Source organism: Phytophthora infestans, genomic scaffold (genome assembly GCF_000142945.1).
Source record: "Phytophthora infestans T30-4 supercont1.44 genomic scaffold, whole genome shotgun sequence".
Taxonomy (NCBI): Eukaryota; Oomycota; class Peronosporomycetes; order Peronosporales; family Peronosporaceae; genus Phytophthora; species Phytophthora infestans.
Genome location: NW_003303715.1, coordinates 794,787 through 805,776, shown reverse-complemented (window position 1 = coordinate 805,776; position 10,990 = coordinate 794,787).

The window sequence follows — 10,990 nt, the reverse complement described above, 5'->3', positions numbered from 1 at the left end:
CCGGATTGGTTTTAGCGACCGCATTTGGAAGGAGCCCGTCTGAAGTACCCCGGTCGCTTCTTGAACAGAAATCCGGCTCCCTTGCTCTACCTGCCTCGATCACTTTTATACTCCAGCGAAAAGGAAGCTATAGTACGCAGTTGCTGCGCCAGCGACAGGGAAGTATACAACCGATCCGCAACCAGGAGTTGCCCTTTTTGGTAAAGGCGCTTACGAAAAAAACACGCTATGTTTCGTATGTCGACCACTGGACCGCTCTTCGTGTCCACCGATTGGGCACCCTCCTTGACCTTCTTTCGCCCGACGCTGACTTCAAATCTGTCTTGAACAAGCAAAAACACTGAGTCAGCACAGTTTTAACGTGCTCACATGGCAATATCAACATTACCTATTCGGCACAACACGCCATGATGCATTTGGTTCCTCCCGAAGTACAGCAAGAGATCCTATCTAGGGCTTGCAGACATGGTCATATGAGCGCGTACATTATGTATTCGCATTTGTGGGCAATAAAGTGTAAGAAGCAGATACCACACAACGATTGTTTTGGCAACAATGCACAAGCAACATCATTTGTCTGATTTTATCCACCTTTGAAGAAAACATATACAGAAACAACCGGTGTCACAATCTACTACTACAGTTCCCGAACAAGTCAGCGTTAGTAGCGAGTATTCGATAGTGCAAACAGCAGATACGCAAATGGACAACGATATCCAGAGGCTAAGACAGCTCCAGGGCAAAGTCTGCTCCTGCTGCAAGGCTGAAGGTAAGCGGCGTGGGGGGGCGACATTCTACTGCTCGAAGTGTTCGGAGGTCACGAAGGGTGTGGTAACGCTCTGCAACACAGTTCGAGGGTATCCTTGCGGACAAATTTGGCATATTCTGCTGTAGAACGGAGAGGTGCCGCCGAAGGAGGGTCACATTCGGGGCTGTAGACTTGCCAGCCCGTGGCTAAACACGTCAATGCATTTACCTTCACACGCGTTGGATAATAACGTCTAGTGGAAGCCTTATCTACTCATGGGATCACCTCTACTAGCTCTCGCATGGCGGCTCAGCTACTGTAACTTTCCCCTACATCGTTGGGACTGCATCTCGCTACTTTTATCTCATCTTGGGAAAAGGGAGAACCGTTTCGTTATGTTATGCGTGGCGCCGGAGCTTTCGGTTTCTGTCTAAGTGCAGCGTTTGCATAGCATGCCCAGCAAATGTTTGATTAGGAGAATGTTTAAATCAGCAGATGACGCCATTCTCTTTTGCAAATAATTACCGAGAAGCATGACTACGTTCGTTGCTTAGAAATTGCATTTTACTTTTAATACACTAGGACATACTTAAATGAAAATATGCCAAACAATCCATTCGGAAGACGCAGTTATGATGTGCAGCCACTGACGCTAAAAGGTTAGCTCCTTGTACGCTAAGGTGTGACACGAATAGGCTACGAAAGCGTGTATACCCTCACGGGTATCCAATTGAAATATTTATATCGGTATGTTATTTTGTTTCGATATTATGGTACCAAAAACGAAGCCCAATATGCTGGACATATGTCGGCCCCGCAATACCCTCCCCCCCTCCAAAATTAAATGAAACATAGATTCGAACGTTTTTGATACAGACAGAGCTGGCTACATACAAGCGGATTAAGCTACAAAAACACTTCGTGAGCTTGATACACACAGTCATTGTTATAACAATATGTCAAGACACTTCAAGTAGTACTTTTTAGTCCGTGTGCAATGAAATGTCTCTGTATTATATTCACATGCAAATTCACGTTGCAAATGACGCCCATCTTTACCCCACCTGTACAAAAGCTTGGCCTCCCAGGCTGTATTGACTGTACCATTTAAAGTATCTAAATATACTCCAAAGATGAACTACAATTATGTATGACCGTTCGACGCCAATTTTATAAATAAATAAAGGGAAAGGAAATATACAACTCGTAGTCTTATATCAATGCTTAGTATACATGTATCGGAACCTCAAATTCAGTCGGATACTGTAATTCAGCTAAACCGTTTAGCTCGCGCGTCGTTCATTCACCGGAAAGCTCGAGATCGTACCATACTTCATACTATTGGAAACTGACTTTTTGTACTGACCCATGGTAATACGGTCTAATTAGAAACTCGTATGACCTTAAAACAAGCAGGTCAAATGAAGCTTACGTAATATATTACGTAAATATTCAGACTAACGAGGCATCATTGACGAACATCCTGGTGAGCACATGGAGTCACTTCTAATCCCGTTAGAAGGTCATGGCCTGCATCCTGCGTGGCTAGGTTTTGTTTTCAGCATGAACTTAGAATTTGGTCAGAAAAATTAGTCCGAACTAAGCTTACATTTTTTTCAAAATTGACAACGTCAGGACCGATGCACGAAACAGCTACAGTTTTTTTTAAATTTAATCTCCGATTGTAGGAATTGGCGAACAGAAAATCGATTCAATACTGACTGAGACTACAAGATACAAATAAAATTTATACCTTATTTGAGACATCCCCAACATCCTGAAGTTAAGGACAGATTTTAAAGTACAACAATACTTTCACTTGGATATAGTAAATTTTACAGTGTTTTGTTCTAGTGAAGGTGTTTACTGGCAAAAGCACCGTGAAGTATGGCGAAGCTAAATAAACAAAATAGGGGGAAATCCGTTATCGGGACCGTGATTACAAAACAAAAATGTTGTCGGGGTCGTTGCATTGTCACTTAACGTTATTTTTAAACCCACCGTGTTTTATAAATTACTATGTGTAGTTTTTAGGTCAAGAGTATCATTGTCCAAACGTTTTGACAATGTGTATTCTTAGTGTATCTTTTATTGAGTACTGGACGCTAAAGCTATAGGACGGAACCCTTCTAGAGCTCTGAGACGCTCTACGGTCTTTTGTTGTTTCGATGTCTCCTTTTTTGGGCCGCTCGCATGCTCTCGCGTTGTGATCGCTTAGCGCACTTGCTGCAGTGGACTAGGTAGTTGTTATTAATATACTCCGAGCCATTTCTGATTCTCACCTGTTTGGGTCAACATCGAAAAGCTGTGATAATGGGAGGCTTCGGCAGCCATGCTTCCCAAAAGACCCCCTACCCGGGACGGAGAGTAAAGCAAAATGTACCCAGCCCGGTTCCTTCTACCACAGCAAACGATACATCATTTGACGTGGTTTATTGGATCCGGATTGGGTACAGGCTGTTATAAACATACGTACGTCATGCTGGGAACAAACTTTGCTGATGTCGGCTCATTCTTAATACTATCAAGCCAGCCAAGAAGCAAAAGCCATAGCGGTGGGCAAGTGTTTCGCGGCATTCTTATATACGTCCAGTGCAACAAGACGACGTCCAATTCTAAGCAGCACTTCGATCAGCACCTGTCAAAAGGGGAGGAATTCAGCGAAGAACCGAATATAACTGTCGCTGTTGGCTGGAGGTATCTTTTCATGATTTGAAAAATATTCAAGCCGATTTGTTGTTGAACCTGTAAATCTATATCGTTTTAAGATTATAGATATTTACTATATCTATCAAAATAGGGGCTTAGTAAGAAGCGATTTGTAAAAAAAACATTGGTGACAGCTTCCGTGCTAAGCGACTTTTACGCTGCAATTGCACGCTTGCTAGTTTCCAGCCTCTTGATAGCAGCCGTTTTTCTCTTTCGCTTTTCGCCTGGTTTAAGTGGAGGGACCTTTCTGCTAACCAGAGCTCTTTCAATTTGGCTTTCAATGGACCCCTATGACGGCCACGTCTAAGCGCTGACAAACTGATATCGAGTTCTTCGGGAGAGATGAGATAGTAGAGCACATTTCCTTCGTGACCGCCGCCTTAGTTTTTCTAGAGGCATGGCAATCTTAATTGTTCACTAGCAGCACCGAGCCTTATACAATTTGTTTGGTGGGTAGGGTGCGTAGATAGAAGTGCAAAACTTGAGCATTCATCCATGCATTGTTTTAGACAGTATATTATAAAAATCCCTTCGGTAAGGACCCGATTTCGTTCCCTCGATATTTTCTCCCGGTACCGAACGAACTTAAACAGGAGAGACAACGTCAACCCGCCCGCTTTAATAATACATGAACAAACAGCCGTCAGTCTAGCTCAGGTGTTTTTGCTCGGCTCTGATCTAAGCTACTTTGTCCGTCCGTGTAACGGGCCAGATATTTAGTTCGTTACTTGCTTAAACTAAAGTGTTGAGGAAGCTCGCAATAGGACGACTGAGTCTTAGATTCTAGAAAAATTCAACTTTGACTTTGTTTTAGGACCAGAGCCACAGCCATAACCACATCATAGTTCAATTGACTAATAATAGATCTGGCTCCCATATATCAGCCAATGACATTGCAGCATTTCAGCACACGCTAGTCGTATGCTGATGCACCTACTTATGTAAGCTTAAAGTCTGTTTTGTCCGTGTTGTAGAGCAATCTAGCCGTATAGGCGCCGACCGGCTTTTTAAATATCTTTACTAACTCGCCTCGTACGCTTAACAGGCGCTAGTCCAACATAGTTAACATCACAAACATAGCTAAATATTTAAAACTAGACATTTAGTAAGACGCTTATGTAACAAACAATACACTTAAATGATGCAACGCTCACTTTAACAGCACATTTATTATACATCTTGTTCATTTGACCTTCGCTGAACAAACGCCGTGGCAATCCGCGAAGCGACGTAACACGTGAAGCAAAGACTCATAAGCAGTAGCGCTATTTGTTTTTACTTAGCACGTAGACACCCAGTCATTGCCTTAGCTGGCAGATCTTTGCAATCCCTGCGAGTATCCTTTATGAAGATGACGAACTTGTTGCCAAAGAGCCAAATCGCACGGCGCTCTGGGCGGCGATACAATGCATTTTTGCTACCATCGTAATCAACTATATCCTCCTTTGCGCTGCGTCAGTCGTTAAGAGCCCAATGCTTAACCCCTTGCGCACGACCCGCCTCTCACTCACTCATGCCCTCAACCGCCTGCGATACTGTCATATTTTCCTTTACGGTGTAGTGTGTTCTACACTTCTTGGTAGGAAATAGGAAAACCTTACTAAGAGCGGTGACATCAGCCAGCCTGTATTGCTGCTCCGCGACAGTGATTGGACTTATGGCCTCGTCCGGGGGTGTAACGATGCACCAACGTCACAGCCAGCGATGGCCATGACGTTGGTACCAATGCGTCCTACTTTCTTCAATTTTCTTCCTACTTGTATTTGCTGGCTGCCAACTGTCTTCTTAAGTTGCCAATCAGCGGCCAGGCAGACACACGCCTGACCGGAAGGCAATTACCCTGATTGGAAGGCAATTACCCTGATTGGACGAGTATTGCCAAACATGGAGCTTCAATGACAGTCATTCTTTTTCATTTGGATTCACTATGGAGATTCTGACCCGGTTCAAATGAACCGCGGTTCACTACAGCGATACGCTACTTCAAGATTCGACTCAAGAACTACTTAGAATCTTGTATAGTGAAATGTATATACTTACATAGGATACCAAGGGAATGTTAACAAGCACTTCCTCGTAGCCGACAAACAACTAACCATTCCAATCTCACTTTCCAATTTACCTTCTTCGAGGCACCTTAGTAGCCTCATGCGCCTTACTTTCGAGTCCCCATCGTTTGACTTTCGTCGCCCTCCTCCGCTAAGCCCCTCGCCACGCGACTCTTTCCTCGTCGCTGTTCCTCTGTGCCGTGCTCTCACCAGTCGTCACAGGGGGTCTTAAGTGACTACCTCCATTTTACAGAATGACAACCTCAGAAATACGATCTGACTCGTTAGTCGTTATTGGTCAAATTTTTATCGATACTTAGCAAATGTTTGGTAGAATAAGGGTGCAAGACTGGCTCTCTGGCAGGTTATTTGGCTGCTGAATGGCATTACTCCACCGGGAGCGGTACGACCGCGCGTTGTACGACCCAAGCCTGCTTCATAGAGAGGGGCTGTGGACGTGTTCGTCGCAGCCCAACTTTGGTGTATCTGACGGACATGCGACTGAAGAGGCTCGAAGGGCGTCTCACCTCCGTTGCAGATCTTCTACAGACTGAAAATCCTATATACAGTACCGAGCTAATAGTAACGCCGACGCCTTAAGCTTTTTCGGAGGACGTAGATGGCGTTGCACTCCACAAGCTATCTTGGCTGAGGCAGCGCGTACGCTAGAGAATAGCAGAGCAGAACAGACTTAAAGCGGGTGATGCGTGGTTTGCGGAACCTAACTCGGATATAATTCGCTTAATGCTGCCATGTGAGCGCTTTGTTTTAGCTTTGTATACGCCGAACCAAGCTTTTTTTCACTTCACCTTCCTCAAACATTAAGCGAAGCAGCTCGCCAACCATGCCGTTGCTCCACTTGAGCCGCAGCACAGCTCGCTTCCTCCTTTCTTAGCGCTGTCCTCGCGACGCTTCATTACCACCTTCCGCTGGAGTAACCCCAAGACTAGAAGCAGGGACTGTTTCTTACAGTCTGGGCTAAAGTACCTGCTAGGCAGCTGATAATAAACCAGATATTGGAGCCATTCTCAAGCCATTTGCTGAATGTTACTGAAATTTATTTCGCACCAGGTGTCAAAGCTTGCAAAGGTGGGTGGTGCTGCGCAGTCAGGTGCCGGGGGCTTGGCCGTAAGCTGGTCCACGCGGCATAGAGCGGAATGGACCATCGTAGTGTGCTGTTTGGGGGTTCTTCACGAGTGTGTAGCCTTACGGTTCGGTCAAGTTGTCCCGAACAACAGTTGGTTCACAACATTCCTTATAGAAAACGAATGACTTACACCCAACAGTACGGTCTCCCACACCATAAATGGTGAGCACCCATAGACTGTGCAATTCAACACGCTGGGGAGGAATCACAAATAGATTTGCATGCCTTTGCACGTTGCCACTTTTCCGCAGGCGCGCCACAGGGGTCATATAAAACCCAATCAGAACACAACTAGAGCTGTCGAAGATAGCCCAATCAGAGCCAGACACTACCGCCCAATCAAAGTTCCCACATTTCTAGATTCAAAAATCTGAAATTTATCGTGCACTTCACCATCTACTCGACCCCGCTTGACAGGATGCCGAAGCGGATCGACTGAAAGGACGTGACGCTTGGCATCTCCGCCCTCGACGCCGAGGGGGTGCTGAGCACCTTAAAGACGTACGAGGTGACCAAGTGCAACCAACTTGCGTGTGTGGTGCGCCCAGAGGACGCCACACACAAGATGCGCTACCGCTTACTGAAGTGTGCGTCGGAATCGTGTGCTACGTCGATTTCCTTAGCATGGGCAGACTTGCCCGTGGCGAGGGAAGACTTTATCGTGCATGCCAAACGACGTGGTGGTGATATTCTAGGTGGGTGAGCACGTTACAGCAGCCAGATCCCCCAGAAAGAAGCATTTGACGCCCAGCGAGAAGACCTATGTTAGGGAGCTGACTCTACGCCACATTCGATCAATGAAAATTTGGCACGCTATGACGCGGATGTTTGATATGGTACTTCAGGACCTTCCGAGCCTGAGCACCGTTCAAACTTTGTGCAGCACTACTAGCGAACCCACTTGACGCGAAACGATAGCGTGGACGACCTACGTAAGTAGATGCACCAGCGCGCATTCACTGGGGACGAAGCCTTGGGTCAGCCTTCACTTATGCGCAGGCCTGGACGTCGAGGGTAAGCCTGTTGTAGGCAACGGTTCTAAGGAGCGGCCTTTTGTCGTCGGCTTAACTATTAAGACGCTAATGATGCGACGGATGAGGCCTCCTGAGTCGTTCATCCTGCATGTAGACGCTAAATACAAGCTCAACTACCGGGGGTACCCAGTCATTGTGATCGGAATCTCCGATAGCTCGCGTGTGTTTCACCTAGTGCCAATGTTTATTGTATCCGGTGAAAACCAAGCCATTATACAGTCGACGCTCATGGCGCTGCGTCGACTGTACGATGTACTCACATGAAAAAACTAAGCGGTGCAGTACGTCATGGCTGACGCAGACCAGGCCCAGTACAGCACCGAAAACGCTGTATTTGGCAACAACCCGCGGCTCACTAGCCTAGTGTGTTTTTTCGAGGTGATGGAGAAAAAAGGCGATAAGGCGTTTCCCTCGGATACTAAGGCTACCATAGTGCGCGATCTGTACGATATGCATTTTGCGCGCAGCCACAACGTGTTCGTGCGGATGCGGGAGGCCTTTTTGAACAGTCTGATGGACGTTCGGGAGCTGACGACATTTGCGCAGTACATTACCTGTCAATGGCTTAATGAACGATTCTCGATCTGGCAGCTCTATTGGGCTAACAGCGGGTATCCACGAACAATCCGGTGCAGCCGTTAAGCGCAATGCGGATGAGTGATTACACCCTCCGGCGTAGACTAAAAATGGGATCGCTGCTACAGGTACTAAGAAGTTGCTGTCAGGATAAATCTGCAAGCGAGCGAGCCTTCGGCCTGGAGGCAGCTCCAGCTTAAGCCCTCGTACGCAGGGTCTCTGAGACGATCGATGAGGAGCTTCTGTATGAAGGCTGGCGCGATCCAGGGGATCTTTCGAGCGCTGGACTCGTACGTGTGATTTTATGTCCAGCTAAACGCATTCAAGTGTCCCCAACAAACGCAGCAAAGAAGGTATCGCAGTGAGTACTCAGATGGGCGTAAACTACGCCATGATGGAGTTGAGGGGCGGCAGTACGATGGCTGGATTGTTGACACCACCCTTATGTGGTGTCAACGTAGCTACAGGTTCGGATTTGGCGTGTGCGTGGACGTCCTCTTCGCGCAGCGTACACTCGAGTACCTGGACTGTCGCGAGCAGGCACGAGTGCTGCAAGTCTCCTGGGAGTAGTTCCAGCTGTCTACGCCTCGATATACACAAGGTTTCCCCGCGTGGCTCTCTCGTTCAACAGCATGGTGAGGCCACTGTTCTGCTTCATGGCCACTTTGGGTTTGCCTTCTGGCATGGCCTCATACTCCTGCAATTTTCCACAATACTTGGCGACGATCTCGCCTGCCAATAATTTCTGCGTCGTGTACACATCCAGGCCTAGGCGCCGAATATTGTAGATCCTTAGGCCTGGGTGATTACGTGGCGCGTTGCGCACAGCGCGTTGAGGCGACAGATCTCCGGCGTGAAGAAAAATGCGATGCCCGCGTTCTGACAGCAGTGCGCGAAGCAGTCTCCGATGCATAGGCAGGGTTAAACGTCGCCGGCGTCGACGAAGGTAAGCCCCTCCGGCACAATGTTCTCAGAGATCTCCGTCGCGTAGTCCAGAAGCGTGACAGGCTCCATGCCATCTGTCATGTCGTCGTCGGGGTCAGGTTGAGTGGGCGGGATGTACCCGAGTTTATTTTTGCGCACTTTCGCCAACTTCATTCTCATGCCAGCAATTCGCAACAAGTCCTTCATTGTCGTCACCTTTAAGGTGTGCGCATGATAGAAGCTGGTGCCGCTGCGAGCTGGGGCACGTCTATTCTGGTAGCGTTTCTTTCTTGATTTATTCACGTGGCAGTCAACCTTTCTCACATTGCGTCTGTGATACTGTGCCTCGCGCTGTGCGAGCGTAGGGACCGCCAAAATCGCACGTAGAGATACCAGCTGCGATAAAGTGGGCTGACTAGATTCTTCCTGTTGCTCTATCTGTTTATGTTGGTCTGGGGAGTCTGGTTCGCTGTCTTCAGTCTTTTTTTTGGATTCCAAGTGTGCATCCTCCACATATATCTCACCTCCACCTTCTTCGACTTGTTTAGCTTCGGAATTAATACAGCAAGCCTTCTTTTTGTAAAAACAATGTTGTGTTCATGGAAATGAGAACGACGGTGTTCATCCTGCACAAGGCACCCGAAGCGTCATCTTTCACACTAGCCTCTGCAAGATTTCCTCCGATGGATGGCCTTGCGCAGGGGTGGCACCAGTCCTGTGTGGAGCGGTAGGAGCCACAAAATGACCAGGGGAAGTGCTGGGTCGCTTACGGAGCGCGGCCATCTTGGGGTTCGTCTTACCCTTGGTTTTAGCGGCAGCCATGGTGACTGCCGCCTTTTCCTCGTATGCATCATTTTCCTCGACTCGTGTGCATCTGTGAGACCATGCGCAACGGCCGCAACAGCCGTGGTCGGGGAGCTGGACGTCAGGGAAGGCGTCAGATTGTCATCAGCAGATCTCTGCATCGTTCTCGACGAGACCTCAGCCTCAATGACGGGATTGGTTACACGGGCGTCAATAAAGGCACCCGTAAAAGCAGCGGTAACGGTGCTGAAAAACGACTCAGCAAAGCGGGTGCGGTCGGACACCGCCCGTAACTCGCCCGAGACAAGCTTGTAGGTGCGCAATTTACGCCAATGGCACTTTGTAACGGGGTAAGAGATACCGTTACTAGCATACACTATAGTGCGGAGGAAGCTCGCAATAATAAAACCAAGTCTTAGGTTTGTGTCAAATTCAACTCTGTTTATTTAGGACCAGGGCGGCTACCCCTGGCCTCGTGTGAACCACTCAAACAAATGTCTATATCTGATTGGCCAATAAGTGAGTCTGGATCCTTACTATCAACCAATCAGATGATGACACCTTGGCACACGCTACCCGTGTGCCACTTTACCTACTTATGTAATAACTAAAGAAATATCTACCTACTTATGTAATTGGAGTTGGGCCCATTACATCACCCTCCTCTCTAAGTTGCGCTTACGCAACATAAGCGCACGGAACACATTTGAAGAAAACTCGAAAACCGACAAGGCGGAGACATCGGCGACAGCGCAGAGGGCGGCAGCGCCAGCGCGTCGCTGCCGGTGGTAACAAGGGCAAGCCCAGGGTCGACAGGTGCGCCACAAGCTCTGGATGTACTGCGAGGACCGTCACTGCGCGTCTCGGCCCCCAGGACACACATCGACGAAGTGCCCAGCGTACATGCGACTTAGAAGACTTTGAGCTGGAGGCACTTGGATCACAGACACGAGGAACCTCACGAAGCCGACTTCGTGGCGCAATGGTCAATGCATGGGGC